The sequence below is a fragment of the Protopterus annectens genome, chromosome 5.part0, assembly GCF_019279795.1.
Source record: "Protopterus annectens isolate FY-2018-M chromosome 5.part0, PAN1.0, whole genome shotgun sequence".
NCBI classification, from domain to species: domain Eukaryota; kingdom Metazoa; phylum Chordata; order Ceratodontiformes; family Protopteridae; genus Protopterus; species Protopterus annectens.
Window position 1 is genome coordinate 1,846,264,539 of NC_056735.1, and position 19,109 is coordinate 1,846,283,647.

General features: G+C 40.0%; 1 protein-coding gene across 3 annotated transcripts in view; it reads left to right on the forward strand.

Annotated features, from left to right (window-relative positions):
• Window positions 1–4,832: 4,832 nt before the first annotated feature.
• The window catches only part of LOC122801936 (serine/threonine-protein kinase Nek5-like), a 626,240-nt gene continuing 611,963 nt past the window's right edge, over window positions 4,833–19,109 (forward strand). For all 3 annotated transcript variants that reach the window (XM_044071668.1, XM_044071669.1, XM_044071670.1), the window contains exon 1: window positions 4,833–4,969. The gene's annotated coding sequence lies outside the window, so the exon portion shown is untranslated. The remainder of the gene's footprint in view (window positions 4,970–19,109) is intronic.

Genomic DNA, 19,109 nt, shown 5'->3' on the forward strand with positions numbered 1-19,109 from the left:
TACCCCTTCTCTCTTTCTTTACAGTTTTTATGCATGCATCCGTTTCTTGATGACTATAGTCTCTACGTAAAAATCACATTTCAGTCTGTCAAAGACATCCTTAAGTTGTCGATCATCACTGTGCAATCTCATTATCCTAAGGAACTGACCCTTAAGAACGTTTTTTGAAATATGCCTGGGGTGCTTACTGTTTCTGTGTAACAGTGAGTTCTTTTTAACCTCCTTCCTGTATAATGAAGTTTTAACATTCCTCATTACAGATTTCTGAACATTGACATCTAAAAATTCAATTTGTTCCTTAGAATACTTAAAAGAAATTTTCAAAATGAAGTAGTAGAATGCAGGTATTGAATAAAGGAGAGCAGTGTTTCTTCTGAACCTCGCCATAAAAGGAAAATGTCATCCACAAAACACTTGTACCATAAAATATGTGGACAAAAATCATTATTTGCTAGCACTAAGTCACTTTCCCATTTGGCCAAAGCTAGGTTGGCATAGCTATTGGCACAGACCGTGCCCATAGCTACGCCAACCTTTTATAAATATTAATTGTCACCAAATATAAAGACATTGTTCTCTAATATGATTTCAAGTAGACTACAAATCAAATTCACTTTTTCATTTGTAAGGAAATGACCACTATTCAAAAAAACCGTAATATTTTCTATGCCCCAGTCATTGGGAATGACTAAATAGTGAGCCTATACCTAAGGTCACAAAATATAGATTGTCTCTCAAGTCTGGATGTAATGCTGCATTATAAAGCTGTTCTAAAAAATTCTTAGTGTCTATTAGAACAGTAACTATCTTATCAAGTATGGGGTGTAACATTTTCTCTATGAAAATGAAAAGGGGTTCAGTTGCCCACCCTCTCCCAGAAACAATCGGGTGCATGGGTGGGTTAACCAAACTCTTATGAATCTTGGGTAAGCCATAAATCATAGGGATGGTAGGATGCTCTGTTATTAAAATATTTAAATAAATCTTCTGATGTAACATGAGTCATAAGAAGATCAAAAATTAAAAACAAGACTTTTTCTATATACACCACTAATACACCACCAGCATCATTTTGCATTTTAGCTCTCTGATGGCCTGCTTATAAAGACAAAATAATTGTCTTCTTTGATATCAGTCTTAAAATGTAGCAATCCAGCATTTTATTTGCTTCAGGTTTTACTTTCTTGCGTTGCACAGAATACTTTTTATCACTTCTGTTTTCTCCATAAAATCTTTTGCATCATCCTTTTTGAAGTTTGTGTCCTTTTTCAATGTAGTTGTGCTGCAGTAGGTGCATAACCTTGCCTTAGGACAGAAGTGAGATGACCCCTTGTGTTTGGCAAAATAATTTGTTGCCTTGTGTATGCACTTATTTATGTCCTTGCTGTTGAGTCTTTACGTTGTCCGAGGTAATGCTAACTGCCAAATTAGCTTCTGCGTTGCAGTAATTGTAAATGAACATAGTGTAGCAAAAGTAGCATGGGATTCATTAACACAACTGTTACTTACATTTCTTGTGATTCCAAGTAAGTTGGTTGAAATCCCACTGGATCTTACATTACCCCAGGAAATTGCTCTTTTGTCTAAAATAGTCCTGTGTAGCCTCACTAATGCTACGTTTAGCCATAGATAGGGCAAAATCTCCTATCACCATCTAAATTTTATGTGGTGATTTCTATCATCCTCATCAGTGAATGATTTATTTATTTTTTTATGTTTTCACTGGAAGGGAAAACCCTTCAAGATAGGATGGCCTATTAAAAGTGTGGTCAAGTTTTCATTTTCAGTGTGAATGACTCCATTTGTAGAATGGACCCCAGGACTGAACAGCTGCTCATAGAATGACCATTTAAGTTTCATTTTCTTTCCATGTTGAAATGTTTGGGGGTGGGTATACCTAGTAGGACCTGTGCTATGGCAGGGTCAGGAGGGCTGGCATAAGGAAGCAGCTGTCATCTGAAGTTGTGACATCTGACGCTGGTACAAACATCTGTGTTTGGTCATCTGACTACTGCATTGTATACCCCAACTAAAGACAATCTCACAGGCTGGACTTGATGACAATCATGGAGCCACAGCCACCAATATGTCCTGCTGTTCACTCACCAATCCTGCACATTACTTGGGCTTCTAATTGCTACTTGCAGCATGGTGGTGCTTGATCTTAAATCAGCAATGTTACTGTAACTGTACAAGCAGTAGCTGAAGGAACACGACTAGTGGTGGAGGGTTGCATAGTGTAGTGAGCTGTATGTCTGTGTGAGTAGCCAGCTGAAGAAAGCTGTAGTCATCCAACAGATTAAGACAGCGAGACACAATAAGAGCAGAAATAATACTCTTTTCTTATGCTTTTAAGAACAAGAATATTTTACTGCAAATTCTTTCGAAACTGAAGATCTGGATGTAATATAGTTCTGGTAGAGGAAATACCTAAAGAATTCTAAAATTAAATATTTTAGAAAACAATATGCTGGTCATATTATTGCTTGACTACCATTTCTTTCATGAAAATACATACATTTTAAATTGTATACTTTACAAGTTTGGAATTCTCCAAACTTTAGGTTTCACATTTGAAAGAAACGTATTCTCTCTCTTCTTTGCTTTGGAAACCATGTTCTTTTTTGGAAGATTTGCTCTCAGCTCGTCTTGGGTTACCTAGCTTACGTAGCAGGTTTCATTGTACTGTAGTGTCAGAGGTTTTACTGGTCTCCAGGTGTAGGATATCAAACACTGAGCTATGTTTACCACCCTGCTGACTCACACAATGAAATGTATCTCTAGTCTTCTGAGTTATTTGCATATTTCTCATTATCAGCACATACCTTGTCAGTAGTTGCTTTCTTAGCTTTGGCTTTGCTTGCATGGATTATAGCTCTCTATAATTAACACTGCAAATGTATAAGGAACACATTGCATATTAAGTGACAATAACTTTCAAGGTTTGGTAAACTAAATTGGAAATAACATGCAAACCTATGCTTTAATTTATATTCAGTTATATGTATCATGATTTGTTAGGTGTAGCTGATTTTATTGCATGGTAAACTAAAGATCATACATGACAAAGAAATATGTTTTCCACACTGCTTGGAACAGACTGCACAGTGCTTATGTTATCAGCGAAACCTACATTGTCTGACAGCTGCTGTCTACAGCTTTCTGGATGTAATCTGGAAGATTCCACTTGTTTTAAAGGGATGGCCAACACTGAGCAAACTACAAGAACATTCATGTGTGCCATACTGCATTCTTCTTCACCATCTTCCTTTCTTATTTCCACAATCGCCCTTTTATATTTTTGTACATTTTTTTATCTACAGTTTGTTAATTGAGGATAGACGATGTTGTTGCTACTATATTACAGTTTTGTGGTATGACTGCATGAATGGGTTACATGCTTATTTTGTAAGATATGATAGCTTGCATATCAAGCCAGCATCCAAGCCATGTATGTTTAAAATAAGAGTATGACTTCCTCCCTTCCAGTTTTGTTGCAGTGTATTATTTATTTTGCCAAGGGTATACATCCCTGAAAGCACACATCCACATCTAGCTTCACACTGATTCAGAGAGAATAAATTCAGTAAAATACTAAATTCACCCTTTAAGCGTCCTGCTGTCAGTAATAGAATACAATGCACTGAATACAGAGGGAAACACGAGTACATTAAACAGGAACTAACATTCTTAGTGCTAACAAATAATAACAATGTAAAAGTGCCAGTAGTTTAACTATAAAATTATTCCTACCAAAAAAGTATTAAGTTTTAAAATCTGTTTGACTGCAACCTAAAAATAGCAAACTCAGAGATATGTACACTTACATGGAGATATGCATAATTTCAAATGACAAATTATTGACATATTGTAAAAAAAAAATACTGCAGTGATGTCTCGTTAAATGTCTAATGTGTTTGATGTATAAACTCTGCAGTTAATCTAAAATGTGAAACAACAAGTGCATTATTTGGAAGAAGCAATGTTAGCATGGCATGTGCCAATGTAAGTAAATTATTTTGGATAACAATATTTAAAAGACAAAACTTAAATATGTATATGCAAAACAAGAGCACAAACATGATATCTAATGATAAAATTGTTTTTGGTTAGATTATTTGGGTGGCAATATTGCACTGAGAGTTATGACTGAGCTGGTAGCAAGCTTCATGTTGTACCTGTGAGCGTGATTCCTTTGACTCCTAGTATTGTACTCACCTACTGCCCCTGAAATAAAGCACTTATGCCTACATTGTCTTGTCTAGTTAACAGAGAAACAAAATATCATAAAACTTTTTGCAGCTTTTATCAATTCCAGGAAAATAGTTGAATTTAGTGAAAACATTCAGTTTTCATTCACTTTCATCAAGTTGAGCTGTTATGTCCTCTGTGGACATAAAAGCTAAAAGGACCAAGCATATGCTTTATTAACTACTAAACTGAAACTAATATTTGTTAATATCAGTGGTTATCATAATATGACTAGTTACATATATTATCCTAGATGAATGCATAGCACAAACTTAGGCTCACAGGACAGCTTCATGCATCCCAGGAAGACTTTCTTGTAAAATATCTGAAAAGATAAAGCTCCGGCAGCAAATATTGTTTTCCTTAAGACAAAACACTGCTTTCAGCATATTTACATCCTATTTACTTACTTAGCTGTATTACTAGAAATATATACATACATAAAAGGTGTTCTTTTATAATGCTGTTCCCTCTTGTATTAACATCACTAGATGGAAAATATAAATTCAGACTACAACTCCCAGTATGCTCCATTTTATGACATGCCTACATGGTAAAAAGCCACTTGTTAAACTGGGTCAGAAATGGAAAAGATGGAGGAGTTAATACGAAGAATATGTAAAAGATAAAAGAGTTTTACAACAGGATGCATATTTTTGGGAAATTATAGCTGAGTAAGGTCTCAAAATTCTGAGTAGTGCCAACAGGTGTCTAAAAGGTAAATGTTTTCTTACTCTCCTAAGCTATTTGTGTACATGTCTCCAAGGCAACACTGACATTGTTGATTTAGCTCATACTCTAGAAACTTAGATGTGTTAGCTAAAACAAATGACTAAGCAACAGACAGTCTGTTAAAATTAACTTTATAGAAAGTAAATTGATTATGTTTTTCTTTTGATGCCTGTAGATGCTTATGCCCATTTTACTGAAGAACTTTAAACTTGTTAAAGTAGAGAGAGAAACATCAAGCATTACAGCATTTCAGTTAAGGCAGTGATATTGTTCAAAGAACTCAGCCTGGAAATTCTGAGATATGACTACTGAACAATTTTAGAAACAGTTTTAAAGATCCTGAAATAGCACATGCTTTTTAAAAGTTTGGATTTTAAACAGTGTGGTATTATATATAGATTTTATACTTGGGTTATCTACTAAACATATTATTTGTGTTAACTGTACAAGAAACGAGTCATGTAGCAACCTAAACGTATTATAAACATTTTACAAACATTTTATTGTTTCTTAACCCATTATACCCAAGGAAGCACAGCTGCTTTGGATGGTATGAACATATGTATGTGTAAATATATATATGTATGTATATATAAATATATGTGTGTACTATACATATGTGTGTGTGTGTGTGTATGTATATATATATATATATATATATATATATATATATATATATGTGTGTGTGTGTGTGTGTATGTATGTACATATATAGATATAAAAACATATATATATATATATATGTATGAGTGTGTGTGTGTATATGGAGGAGGAGGGGATTGTATGAAGCTTAGATCTAGATACGTGGCATGTTGAATGCTGCTTGCACAGTGTGAATCTCACTAATTGTGACAACTAATACCTAGCTTACTCTTAATGCTTTGTCTAACCTGTGCCGTTGTACTTGAAGCAAAGTCAGTTGGAGTATGAAAATTATAGAATTTTTTTTTATCGTTTAAATTCCAAAATATTATTTCAGAGTTAGGGATGCTCATGGACGGCCTCGGTGGTGCAGCGGTTAGCATTGTCGCCTCACACCAAGAGGCTCTCCGGTTTGATCTTCGGCTGGGGTGTCGTCTGTGTGGAGTCTGCATGTCCTCCCTGTGGTCATGTGGGTTTCCTCCGGGTGCTCCGGTTTCCTCCGACATCCCCAAAGATATGCTGCAAGTGGATTGGACATGCCAAAATTGGCCCTAGGCATGAGTGCGTGCCTTCTGTGGAAGGTTGAGTGCCGGGCTGGCAACTCAACACAGTAAAAACTCCACTGCCAATCATGAGTAGACAAGGTGATCCGCTGTGGCGACCCCTAACCGGGAAAAAGCCGAAAGAGAGAGAGAGAGAGTTAGGGATGCTCATCAGCTCATGTTAAATTCTGTCAAAACATGAAGACTTGTTACACTGGGCATTCCAGGCCATCTTTTTAAACTTTTTTGATATTACTGTGTCTTAGAAAAGTATGTCCTCTTTGCTTTCTGCAGTTTTGTCATGTTTCATCATGTTTCACCATGTGGTTCTTAAATTAGTAGCTTCATAACACTACAGGTTCTCCTGATCAGCTGCACTTATTTATAGGAGGCAAGCCCTAGCCTGTTGATGTGATAAGGCAGATTACTTCCTTGTTTTGTATATCCGGAGTTGTCCTTCATACACACCCATGTTAGTATCATCATCATTGCATTGTAGCAGAAGTAATTATTAGCAGTTCTGGTCATCTTCTCGGTATTAACCCAAAACACCATCAGGAAAAGGGCAAGAATGAGCTGATTTCAGTATCCGTGTTTCACTGCTGCCATACGACAGGTTGGAATAGTCATATGAGGCCCCCCCATGACATTGCAGAACAAAAGGACCATGGGGGAGAAGCAGGACCCTGCCTTAACTGAATTTTCATCCTAGCTCCCCACTTCCTAATGTAACTCTCACTCCACATGACCCCATCCAGTACTTTCATTAATCTGAATTTGCAAGTTCATAGGTTCATAGGTTCATACTAGGCTATCTGCTCTAGGGCATTTATAAGCCTAGCCAGAGTGTGTTTGGCTTTCGCCACCCATTTTAAATTAATTTTGCTATGCCTTTTTTCGAGGTTAGTATACTGTGCCTCTGTCTAATAGTGACACAGAAGTGATACCCGGGGTAAACCTACGATCTCCCATCCACTCATCAAGATTCCTCTTGAAGAGAGTCAATGAGGGACTCTGCCTAACCTGGACTGGGATTTTATTCCAGAGTGAAGGGAGCCTTTGGGTTATGAATCTGTCCCTCCAGCATGTCCTATTTATTTCAGTGCTGAGGTTCAAGTCTCTCGAGCGCGTAGCTCGATGGGATTTGGATTTTCTGAGGTGCAGCATGTCCATTAATTCCGGGTTGGACATGGCTTTATACGTTAGGCACAGATCGCCTCTGAGCAGGCAGTATGCCACTGAGTAGAGCTGGCGTTTCTTTAACCAGGCAGCATATGGCATCTGTTTGAGCCCTTTGATCCTCTTGGTGAGGTACTTTTGGGGTCTTTCCAGTTGCTGCAGGTGTCTGGTAAGGTACATCCCAAATGGGCATTGTACTCAATTATGGGCCTGATGAGGGATGAGTAAAGAGGTACGATAACCTCCCCTGATCTAGATGTGAATCCCTTCATGATTAGGTGGGCTATATAAAATGTTTTTCTAACCACTTTGGCCACGTGGTTGTCAAATGAGAGATTGCTATCAACTTGGGTCCCCAGGTCCCTAATTACTTCTTCTGTACTTAATGGATTACCACCTATGTGGTAATTTGTGGGCACTTTGCTTTTGCCAAAGGGGATGACTATACACTTTTTGGCATTTAGCTTGAGGCCATGGCTCTGACACCAGTTGTCTGTTTCTATGAGGCCCTTTTGGAGGATGCTTGTGTCGGCTGGAGAGTCGATTATGGCGCCCAGTTTGCAGTCATCTGCGAACTTGGTCAGCCACAGTCCTTCCGTGTTGGCCTGTACCTCAGAGAAATATATACCGAACAAGAGAGGTCCCAGGACTGAGCCTTGTGGGACGCCACTTGTAATTGGTTTGGAGTCTGACATGGCTCCAGCAATTCTAACCATGTGGGTTCTGTCCTTGAGCCAGTTTGCAACCCATCTAGTGACATAGGGGTTTATATTTAAGCTGGTGAGCTTATCTATAATGCCCGAGTGGGGTATTGTATTGAAGGCTTTTGCAAGGTCCAGGTAGGCTGTGTGGACCACCTTCCCCTCGTCAGTGGCCTTGGTGACTGTTTCAAAGAAATCAACCAGGTTTAAGAGGCAGGATCTTCCCTTAACAAAGCCGAACTGGGTAGGATCCAGTGTCTGTAGGTCCCCAATATCTTTATTTATGAGGTCCATGATGATCCTTTCCATAGCTTTGCAGACCAAGCTAGTCAGGCTTATGGGGCAATAGTTTCCAGGATCCGTTGAGGCACCACCTTTGTGGAGAGGGACCACTGTTGCTGTATGCCACTCTTTGGGTACATATCCTGTAGTAAGGCTGAGATTGAACAGTAGTTTTATGTTTGGGTTTAGCTCTTCTTGGAGTTCATGTAGGATGCAGCCCGGGACACCGTCTGGTCCCATTGATGCTGTGTTTTTGCTTTGGAGAGGCGGCTCTTACCTGAGCATCTGAGATGTCAGGGGCAGCACTCTGCTGGGATAGATATTTGCCCTTTTGGTGGGGGGAGGGGAGAAGTTTGCACTGAACCTGTCAGCTAGGATGTTGGCAATGTCTGTGGGTTCGGTGTATTTTTTGTCATTTTGGACTAATTCTGAGCATATTTGGGAATTCCCACCCAGGTTCCTAACATAACTAAAGAAAGCCTTGTGATTATCCTTAGTGTCCTGTGCAATTTTTCTCTCGAAGCTGGCCTTAGACGATTTTATGAGTGCCCATAGTTTTTTGCTAATACTGATCAGAGATGCCTTCCCTTTTTGGTATTTTGCTCTATCATGTAGTAGCTTCCTCCTTCTATTGTATAGTTTGATGTTCTTCATCTCACATTGCTGCAGTCCTTACATATGGGTAGTCCGCTGTTCTCGGTCGGCCCGAATACCAAAGTATTAGGCTGACGTTGGTCAAACTGACATCAGGACATCACAATGCAGAAGCAGCGGTTTCAGACCGATTCCAAGTTGATTATTTTGTTTTTCTTGCCTCAGTGTTTTACCGATGTCAGAAAAAGTGAATAACTGTATTTCTTGTTTATCATTCTTTGTGTATTCCTTGTTTGGGGCCTGATAGGTTCAATAAAAGGTTGGATTGTGCTAGGCTGGTCTTTGGGAAGCGGTGCAATTATAATATGCCGAAACAGTTAAACCCAGGTAAGATGAGGTCGTCCGTTCGGACCCGGTTTCTTTAGAGAGCAGTGGAACCGGTGGTTCCGCGAGGAGACTCTGGAGTCTCAGGGGAGACTTTGATTTTGCAGGAGGTGGTCTCTAGGAGGCAGGTCAGGCTGAAGGGCTTCCCAAGTTACTGCCTTCCTAGGGTGGTTAGGCCTTCTCCTTCTGTTTCAAGGCTTCTCCCAGAGGCAGGCCAGTTTCAGCTTCTGTTGGTGTCACTCCTAGTTCAGCAGGGTCTGTGTGCCTAAGAGCACATGCTTAAAATGAAGATTTAATTACTCTGATTAGAGGTTCTTTGCCCCTCCTGATAAGAGGCCTAGGGTGGAGCCAGAGTTGGGCAGTTTTCAGAGTCTTCAGCTGAAGACTTGCAGGAGTATTCTCCTTATTCTGATTCTGATGCAGATGATTCCACTCCTTCTGCTTCTCCTCCAGAGGATTTTTCTTTTCAGAGACACTTCATTCTATGAGGGAACATTTTAAGTGGGAAGGTCAGGACTTTTCTGATTCTAGGAAAAGGCCAGCATAGGCCCTTGGCTATTCCCCTGTTCTGGATGTTGTGGAAGATGTGTTTGCAGAGGCTTCACTTAATCTGCTCCTGTTAAACCGTGGGTGCCTGAGGCTCATAAATATCTTTATAAGAGTTTAGTCAGGGACCTAAGGGTGTCAAGGAGATAAAGAAGCCAGAGCTTTGGATAGATGGGGAAAGAAGGTCTATACATCTTCTACCTTAGCTATGAGGGCTTTGAATTGCCAGTTTCATATGTTGAAATATCAAAACTTTCTTCTTTCTCAATTGAAGTCTAAGGTGGATGCTCTGGCAGAAGGCATTGAGTGTAAAGAGTTGCAAGATTTGGTGCATGTCTCTGAACAAGTGGGTAAGCATTCATTACAGTGTGGTTTTGATGCTGTGCAGGCCTCGTCTAGGGTGGCTGCCACTGGCTCAGTTCTTCGCAGGCACGCCTGGTTAAAGGATCAGAATTTATCTGACCATGTTAAGACAAGGATTTTGGATGCTCCTTTGCAGTCTGATGTGTTGTTTGGTTCACCTGTGGAATCAGTCTTGAAGAAAATGGAAGACAAGGCTAAGTCTATGCAGGCTGTTATGTTTTTGCAAGTTCAGCCTCGTTTAGTAGGAATTGGCCTGCTAACTTATGATTCTCAGTCTAGGGTAGATCTAGACATGGTAGGGCAGGCTCAGGAGTTCTTTTAGCCTAGAACAGGGAGTTCACCTGCACAATCTTCCGCAGTCTAGGGGTAGATCTAGACATGGTAGGGGCAGAGCTCAGAGTTCTTTAGGCCTAGAAGGAGGAGTTCACCTGCACAATTCGAAGGGCAGGGCCAGTCCTTCGTAAAAACAGGCCCAATGACCTACTTTTCAGCTGCCAGATCCTTCTTGCCTGGCAGCACCTTTGGGAGGAAGGTTAGCACTCTTCAAGGAAAATTGGATGTTGGTTACCCAAGACAAATGGGTATTGGATATCATACACCAGGGTTACAAGTTTTATTTCCATACCTTGCCTCCTTTCAAAGGCCCTCCTCAGCAAAGACTAGAGGCTCGCAAACAAATTTCTTTACTACTTCAAATAGGTTCCTGTGCCAGAAGTGGGCCTAGGATGTTTCTAGTACCAAAGAAAGGAAACACGTGGAGACCAATTTTGGATTTATCCATCCTCAACACATATCTGGACATTCCCAAGTTCAAAATGTTAAACAGCTTTTACCTCTGCTGGGCAAAGATCACTGGATGGTGACTCTGGATCTCAAAGAGGCTTACCTTCATGTTCCTATCAGGCCCAGTTGCAGGAAGTATCTGGCTGGGACTTCACGTTATCAGTTCTCTGCATTGCCCTTTGGCTTATCTACTCCAGCCACAGTGTTCACGAAGCTTCTGGGTCCAGTGGTAGCTTTCTTCAGGCTAAGAGGAATACAGATCTATCCTTATTTGGACGATTGCCTGATACTGGCCCAAGAAAAAACTTCTTCATCATTTACAGTATGTGATGGCAGTGTTAAGATGCCTGGGGTATTCTGTGAACGAAATAAAGTCCAGTCTAGTACCCTCTCAGGACATGTGCTTTCTGGGTGTGAGACTGAATACAGCATCCCAGATGGCCTTTTGACCCCGGACAAACAAAAGAATCTTTCTTTACTTCCACCAGTTGTCTCATCAGTCCAGGCTGACTGCAAGGACAGTCCTTCAAGCCTTGGGGTTCATGGCATCTTGTATTCTGGTACTTCCCAATGCCAAACTGCATATGAGGAAGCTACAATGGTATCTCAAGAATGTATGGACACAGCACTGCCAAGATTTGGACACTGTCATAAAAATAATACCTTGCATTCAAAAGGAATTTTGTGTGGGGGCAGAGAATGTCACCTAAACAAGGATTTAACGACAGATGCCTCAGACAAAGCTTGGGAGCTCATCTAAATGGAAAATGGATACAAGACACGTGGCCTGCCAGACTTCAACATCTACATATCAACTTGAAGGAGATGTTAGCAGTCCAATTTGCATTGATAGCTTTCAAGGATTTACTTTTCAGGGCAGGTGTTGATTCAAACAGACAACACAACTGTCATATGGTACATCAAGCAATGATTTTGTGGGAGACTGCTCTCAGTTTACAGCTAAATCTTCATGAGCAGACAAATTATGGATCAATTGGATCCCAACAGTGTTATGGGGAACTCCAGACATAGATCTGTTCGCTTCTCCACTAAATTACCAGCTCCTCAGCTTGAAAGTGGATGCTCTCTCATTCAATTGGAGCAATCTTCACGTGTATGCCGCCTCTCCTCCCAAAGGTACTGCTGAAGGTCAGACAGGACAAGCCAAACATGATTTTAATAGTCCAGATTGGCCTCGACAGCACTGGTACCCATTACTGAGAAGTCTGGTACAGGAGCCTCCATGGCCTCACCTGCTGTCTCAGGAAACTTCATTCTCTACATCTGACAGCCTGCATATTCTGGTTTAAAAAACTGAGGGTCTCAGCTTTCACAAACAAGTTTTGAATGTTATTTTGGGCCAGAAGGCCTAGTACAAGGAAAGTTTACTTGAGATAAATGGAGGAGATTTTTTTTTGGAGTACAGCAAAAGGACTTTTTTTAAAACCTAATTTAATTATGGCGCTTCAGTTATTGGACAAAGGTTTGTCCTTCTCCTCTATAAAGGTTCATGCTGCAGCAATCTCTGCTCACCACCATTATTTTCTCAGCCTTTGTTTAAGCAATTCCTTAGAGGGCAAAGAATATAAGACCCCCACGAGAGCTCCTACTCCTGCTTGGGGATCTTTTTTTTTGTGGAAACTCAACACTACAACCCCCTTGAGCCTGCAGCATCGCAGAGTTGAAATATTTATCTTGGAAGACTGCTTTTTGTTGGCCATTACCTCTGCGAAGGGTTTCTTGAATTACAGGCCCCTTAGGCAGTTTTCTTCTTCTTAATTTCCACAAGGATAGGGTGTCTTTAAGGCATTAACCCTTCTTTTATGCCTAAAGTGGTTTGTGTGGTGTGGCTAAACCAAACTATTCATTTGCCTACTTTTTATGCAAACCCCAAAATAAAGGGAAAAGATTTTGCACACGTTGGATATACACAGACAGTTGCAATATTATTTGAGCAGAACTGTTCAGGCAGTCTCAGCAGTTGTTTGTTTCTTTTGCTTTGGGTTCTCAGGGCAAACCTGTTTCAAAACAAACTATTTCTAAGTGGATTGGTTTTGTATTGCTTTCTGTTATTCCCATCATGGTAAGGAGATTCCAGCTGGGATTAGGCCTCATTCCACTGGGGTGGCTACTAAAGATATTTTGAAGCAAGCTACTTTGAGTTCAGTGCATACTTTTACTCTAGCATTTACCACCTCCTACTTATCTCTATCTCTGGATGCATTTGTAACTGCAATTTTACAAGGCATGTTTCCCTAATGCTTTATAGCAGCAATGTGAGATGAAGAACATAGTACAGTTTTGTACCCTACCATAATAGAATATTGCAAATATGGTTAGTGCACGGGTGGGTTGGTTTTGCTGGTTTTGGCTTCTTTGGCCTGTTTTTTTAGGCCTTCTTCTGACATCTGCAAGAAGAAAAGAGTTTATGGCTGGGGTCCACCAGACAGGACGTCTGCCTTTGGAGGATTGGGTCTTGGTTTTATTTGGGATTGCATGATCCATGCATTCCTGAAGGTGTTCATAGAATGCGTTTATAAAGGATTCTGCGTAAAGTAAAAAGACAAATTCTTTTTTTCACAAATAAAAAAGGAATTTGCATTTCTGTGAGAAGTGGTGACCTTCTAAGTGGTTATATTAAGTAGTAGCATGTTTGTGAAGACACAGTTCCCACAAGGCGATCTGCCCTCTGCACAAAACACCAGATATGGACAAATTCCCTGATTCCAATTATATGCATTCTCTGTGGAATGTTAATGTTTTTAAGAGAAACATCATAAGTCTGTACATGTTCCGATTATCAAGACATTGACTTAAGTGATTCTGTGTACTGCACTTCTTTTCTTATGATTTCTGTTTTTCTGGATACACACTTATCTGTGTTTAGCCTGGCAGTATTTTCTGCTATTTGCTTCTTGTGCTAGATGCCATGCCTGAAAAACAAATCTGATATGTTAATTTTCCTTTCCTCCTTAAATAAAGAAACATTAGCAATGTAAAATGCTTGTAGTGAATGCATTCTTATCATGCATACCATTGAGCTACACTTCTTGATTAGTTTTATGAAATACATTAGGAATATCCACAGACTCCTTCCAGGCTGGTGACAACTTGCTTCATGGTATGGACCTATGGGCACTTTTATCCAAGATAAGCTAGAGTGATGCATTTCTGTTTGGAAACATGGTAAAGCAGACCACTTCTTTAAATGTATGAGAACTATCTAATTCAATACACAGTCACTCATTTCTGCAGAGTGAACTGGTTCAACTTACGTTTTGCAGATCACGATATATCTTCCATCATTTCTTATCAAATAATAAAAATGAGTAAACAGATTTGAGATCAGTTTTTCTGCTGTTTCATTTAGATGGCACATGTAAAATGGCACATACTATCTTGTTGGGACCAGCTTTTAATATGATAACCTCCCCTTTCTGCTTTGTGACATTACACTATTCATTTTATCTGGCAGTATGTCATATTTGGGCTGAATTCACAAAACTTACTGTGAGATGCATACAAGATGTACACATCATGGTATGTTTTTCAAATTCAGAAATAGCCTCACTGCAGTGTGTTTGCATGAAGACATGCAGTACTGCAGTGGTGGGCTGTCTCTGTGGCCAAGTTGCATGATAATGGGGTAGTCCAACGGTAAAGGCAGATGTTAGTTATCCATATGCTCTCCCCTCAGAACTGCTTGTGATAGGGTATTTACACAGCCAAATGAGTCAGAGAATTGCTTGGTTGCATAAATTAGCATGTCTGCTCCTAGCCGCTTGTGGTAATGAACATGGCCGAATAGCCATTTTTGTCCATTACTGTAGAGATAAGTGCAGGGGAGTTTACTGGTCAGGTAGTGTTAGAGGATATGTGTAAGTGAATGTGGAGAGGTGTATGTATGTGTGTGTGTATGCATGGATGGTAGCAGTAGGTGAGTTACTGAGGGTAAGGTTAATTAGATATGTGTGTGTGTGTGTGTGTGTGTGTGTGTGTGTGTGTGTGTGTGTATCTTTATCTGTATAATGAATGTGTAAGTGGGTGGGTGGGTTGGGATGGCTGCCATGCTTCAACATACCCCTAGACTAATGAGTAAAGCCTACAACAATGGGTTAGGAGGACCACTAGCCACCAGGTATAACTTTAAATACATGGGTCAGGGGCAACACTTGGCACCTGGGAAAACACTTCCTTTTGAGTCTTAATGGCACTTAAACATACTGAGGATCAGGAGGGGAACACTAAACACCATGGAGAACATTTCCTTTTGAGTCTTAATGGCACTTGCATGTACCATAGGTTGGGGGAACACTAAACACCAGGGAAAACTGTATATGCATAGGTTGAGTGGGGTGAACACTACGCACCAAGGAGATCCCTTCACTTCATGCCTGAATAGCATGTACATATAATGGGGATCATGTGGGGAAACACTAGACATAAGGGATAAGGTAGATAGCATGCCTTAAAGGCACGTAAGTAAAAATAAATAAAACGTAGTGTGGAAAACCACTTGACACAAGGAATACTATTACATACTGTGCCTTAAAGGCACCCTTGCCATAGTAAACCTCAGGACTAACCTACTGTGCTATGAAGTTAGTACAGCAAGAGTTGTTTTTTACATATATGTTGAGGATCTCAGACATTATGCAATGCCTGAAACAGTTTGTGATGCAAGACAGATGGCAAAGGGAACTGTAGACATACTTCTCAATGTTGGAGTGCAAGACAGGACAACAGCAGGGATGGATTTAAATTGCACCTCTTACAAGTTTACAAAGTTGCTGGCTTAAACAGCTTTTGCACTAGTCTGGATTTATTGAAGGATATAATGTGTGAAACTCTAATGTCTACAATTAATAACTGACTGATATCATCCAAGATTTATGAGGGATGGAGAAAAGAGACACTGGGGACATTCTGATAAAACAGAGAGATGTATCAGGTATGTGGTGTTTGTCTGTGTGTGAGAGAGAGTGAATGGGTTGCCTGTGCTACCACTATACATCTGCTGCCACTGTTAACTACCACAGGAAGTGCTGATCTGCACTTGTGGTAGTTAATGACAGTGCAGACACAAGCAAATAGGCCAATATTGAGGTCTTTCCTCATTGCTGCAAATGTGTCTCTGAAAGTGGTAGTACCGCATTACAAACATATGGCCTATATAATGCAGCCCTCAGCCTCATCTGTGGGGTTCCTCATGAATTCATGATAATATGTAGTTATTTTTGTACCAGAGTTCTCAACCTTCCATCTCCAAATGAGGAATACTACGCCTCATAATGTGGAACAGATGGACAAAATGTGGAACACATACCAATGGCTTACTAACAACTTCAACTAGGAAGGGCATAGGATGGTTAAAGTATACTGGTTTTACTTATAACAAAGATCTTTTAACTAATTTATATAATTCCTCTCTTTTTTACCATGGATATCAGTTAATAAAATTCCTAACACTGAATTTGTGACAGACCCTTTCAATGTGGAACTTTGCGGAACACAAATGTTTTAAGACCCCTAATAAGATACATTCCTCATAATGAGGTACACTTCAGCTGTATGTTCTATACAGTTATGTAAACTATGTAAGCATATATATAAACTCCACTATGCCCCTACAAGTCAGCTGAGATCCTATGTTATGAAACTCTGTGACCTCAGAGGAAAAATCACCTTTGTTCTTTCAGTACCTATTCAGCATGTACCTTGAAGGACGGTGTGGTAAGCAAGCCTGCTCCCTTAAAAACTGTGTGTGGTTAGAATGGAATTAGAGAAAGAGAGAAAACAGAGTGAGTTTTGAACAGAAAAGAAGTTTCAGACATTTGATTTTATATTTAAGGGAATCCTCTGCAGCTTTATTTCCAAACCAAATATTTTATGGTGGAAATATGCTTGAGTTTGTTGACAAGGTGTATAACTGTGAAGTTATCCTGGATAACAGACTGACATTTAGAGACCAAATATCAGCTGTAGTAGAATCACCCTTTTTCCATCTCTGGAGTATTTCCATGATCAGGCACCTTATCTTCAGGCTGATCTCCAAGTAGTTGCTTATGCCTTGGTCTCATCTCACCTTGATAATGCTCTTTTCTTAGGACTTCTCACGTTGAACTTAACCAGTTGCAGCCTGTGTGTAACTCTGGAACAAAGCTACTTACTGGTACCTCTTGTTATAAATATATTGCATGTGTTGTAAAGCTTGTGCTGGTAGTTGGTCTGCTTTCATATCACCTTTAAAATGTTGGTGATACTTATAGGTTCATAGGTGAATACTAAGCTAATGACCACTAGGGCCCTTAAAAGCCTAGCCATGCAACCCAAATGTGACCCACAAATTTGAATTATATTTGATTTAGTGGGGGTGATTTACTGACTGCCTCTGTCCATCACAGACATAGGAGACAGGCCAGGGGTGAATTTCCAATTACCCATCCAATGTACCAAGCTGTGCTTAAGTAGGGATAGGAAGGAGATCTGCTTCACATAAATGTTAACCATGTTCCACAGAGTGGGAATTCTCTGAGAAATATATCTGTCTGTCTAACATGTCCTATTTATGTTGCAAGCAAAATTTAGGTATTTTAATCTAGTAGTTATGATGCTGTTTGTTTTGCTGATGTCCCAAAGATTCATCAAAACAATATCTGGGGATGCTTTGTATGCCTGGCAAAGATCACCTCTCAGAAGTCTGTACAATACCGAGTAAAGAGACAGGGCTTTGAGGTGATCAGTATAGGACATTATGTTTACTCCCTGTATTTTTTTGTAAGGGACACTTGTGGACATTCTTGTTGCTGCTTGTGTCTGGTCATGTACAAGATGGGCCTGATGAGGGCTGAGTTCAGTGATATGATAACCTTCCTGGTTCTAGATGACATGCCCTTTCTTAGGTTGAGCAACACAGAAGGATTTTCTTACTACTTAGAAACATGTTGATCAAAGGATAGGTTACTGTCTACATGAGTTCCCAGATCCCTGACTAGTGAATCAACTTTTAAGGGTGATTTATTGATGACATAGTTACTTGGGAGGGCAGACTTCTGAAAAGGTACTATAATGCATTTATTGGTATTGAGTTTTAAGCTATGGCTTTGGCACCAAGAGTCTGGCTGCATTAGACCTTCCTGAAAGGTGTTCTTATCTTGGGGGATGATTTAATGACTGCTCCCAGTTTGCAATCATCTGCGATCTTGGTTAGCCAGAGGCCTTTGACATTGGCTTTGACATCCAAGAAGTAGATGCCAAAGAGGAGTGGGCCTAGCACAGAACCCTGGGGACACCACTCCTGACTGGTCTCTTTGTGGAAGTGGTCTCACTGATTCTAACCTCCTGGATCCTTTCCAGTGAGTATCCAGCATGTTATAAAGGGGTTTATACCTAGTTCTGTAAGCTTGTTGGCAATGCCCCATGGGGTATTGTACCAATGCCTTAGCCAAATCTAGGTAGGCAGTATGCATAGTTTTCCCCTCATCCTTTGCTCTAGTGACCTTTTCAAAGAAGTTCACCATATTCAATAAGCATGACCTTCCTTTAGCAAAGCCAAGTGTCCTATCTCTGTTGATAATTTTCATGATAATTATTTCCATGGCTTTGTAAATAAAACTAGTCAGACTAATGGATCTGTAGAAGGTCCTTCCTAGTGAATAAGAATAAGAAGCTACAACAATGACATAACTAGGACTGCATTACCTACCAAATCTACCAATTCACTCACTATAGCCCATCTCAACATACGTAGTATTTGTAATAAAATTTCTCAAGTCCATGCCCTGCTAGATGTCAACCAATTCGACATCCTATGCCTATCAGAAACATGGCTAAAACCAATCATTAAAGACAATGAAATCTCCCCACCTGGGTATGACAACATTAGACTTGACCGCTCTACAAAAAAGGGGGGAGGTGTAGCAATTCTCTATAAAACCCACCTACAAATCAGCACTATAAATCTGAACCTTCCCCTAGTCAATAGTGCCGAAATAATTTGCTCTAAACTTCAAGACAACAAAAGCAAAGCCATATATGTATAATTTGTATATATCTTCCCCCAGAAAATAACATTAATGCTCTTGAATGCATCCTTAGTTGGCTCTCCACT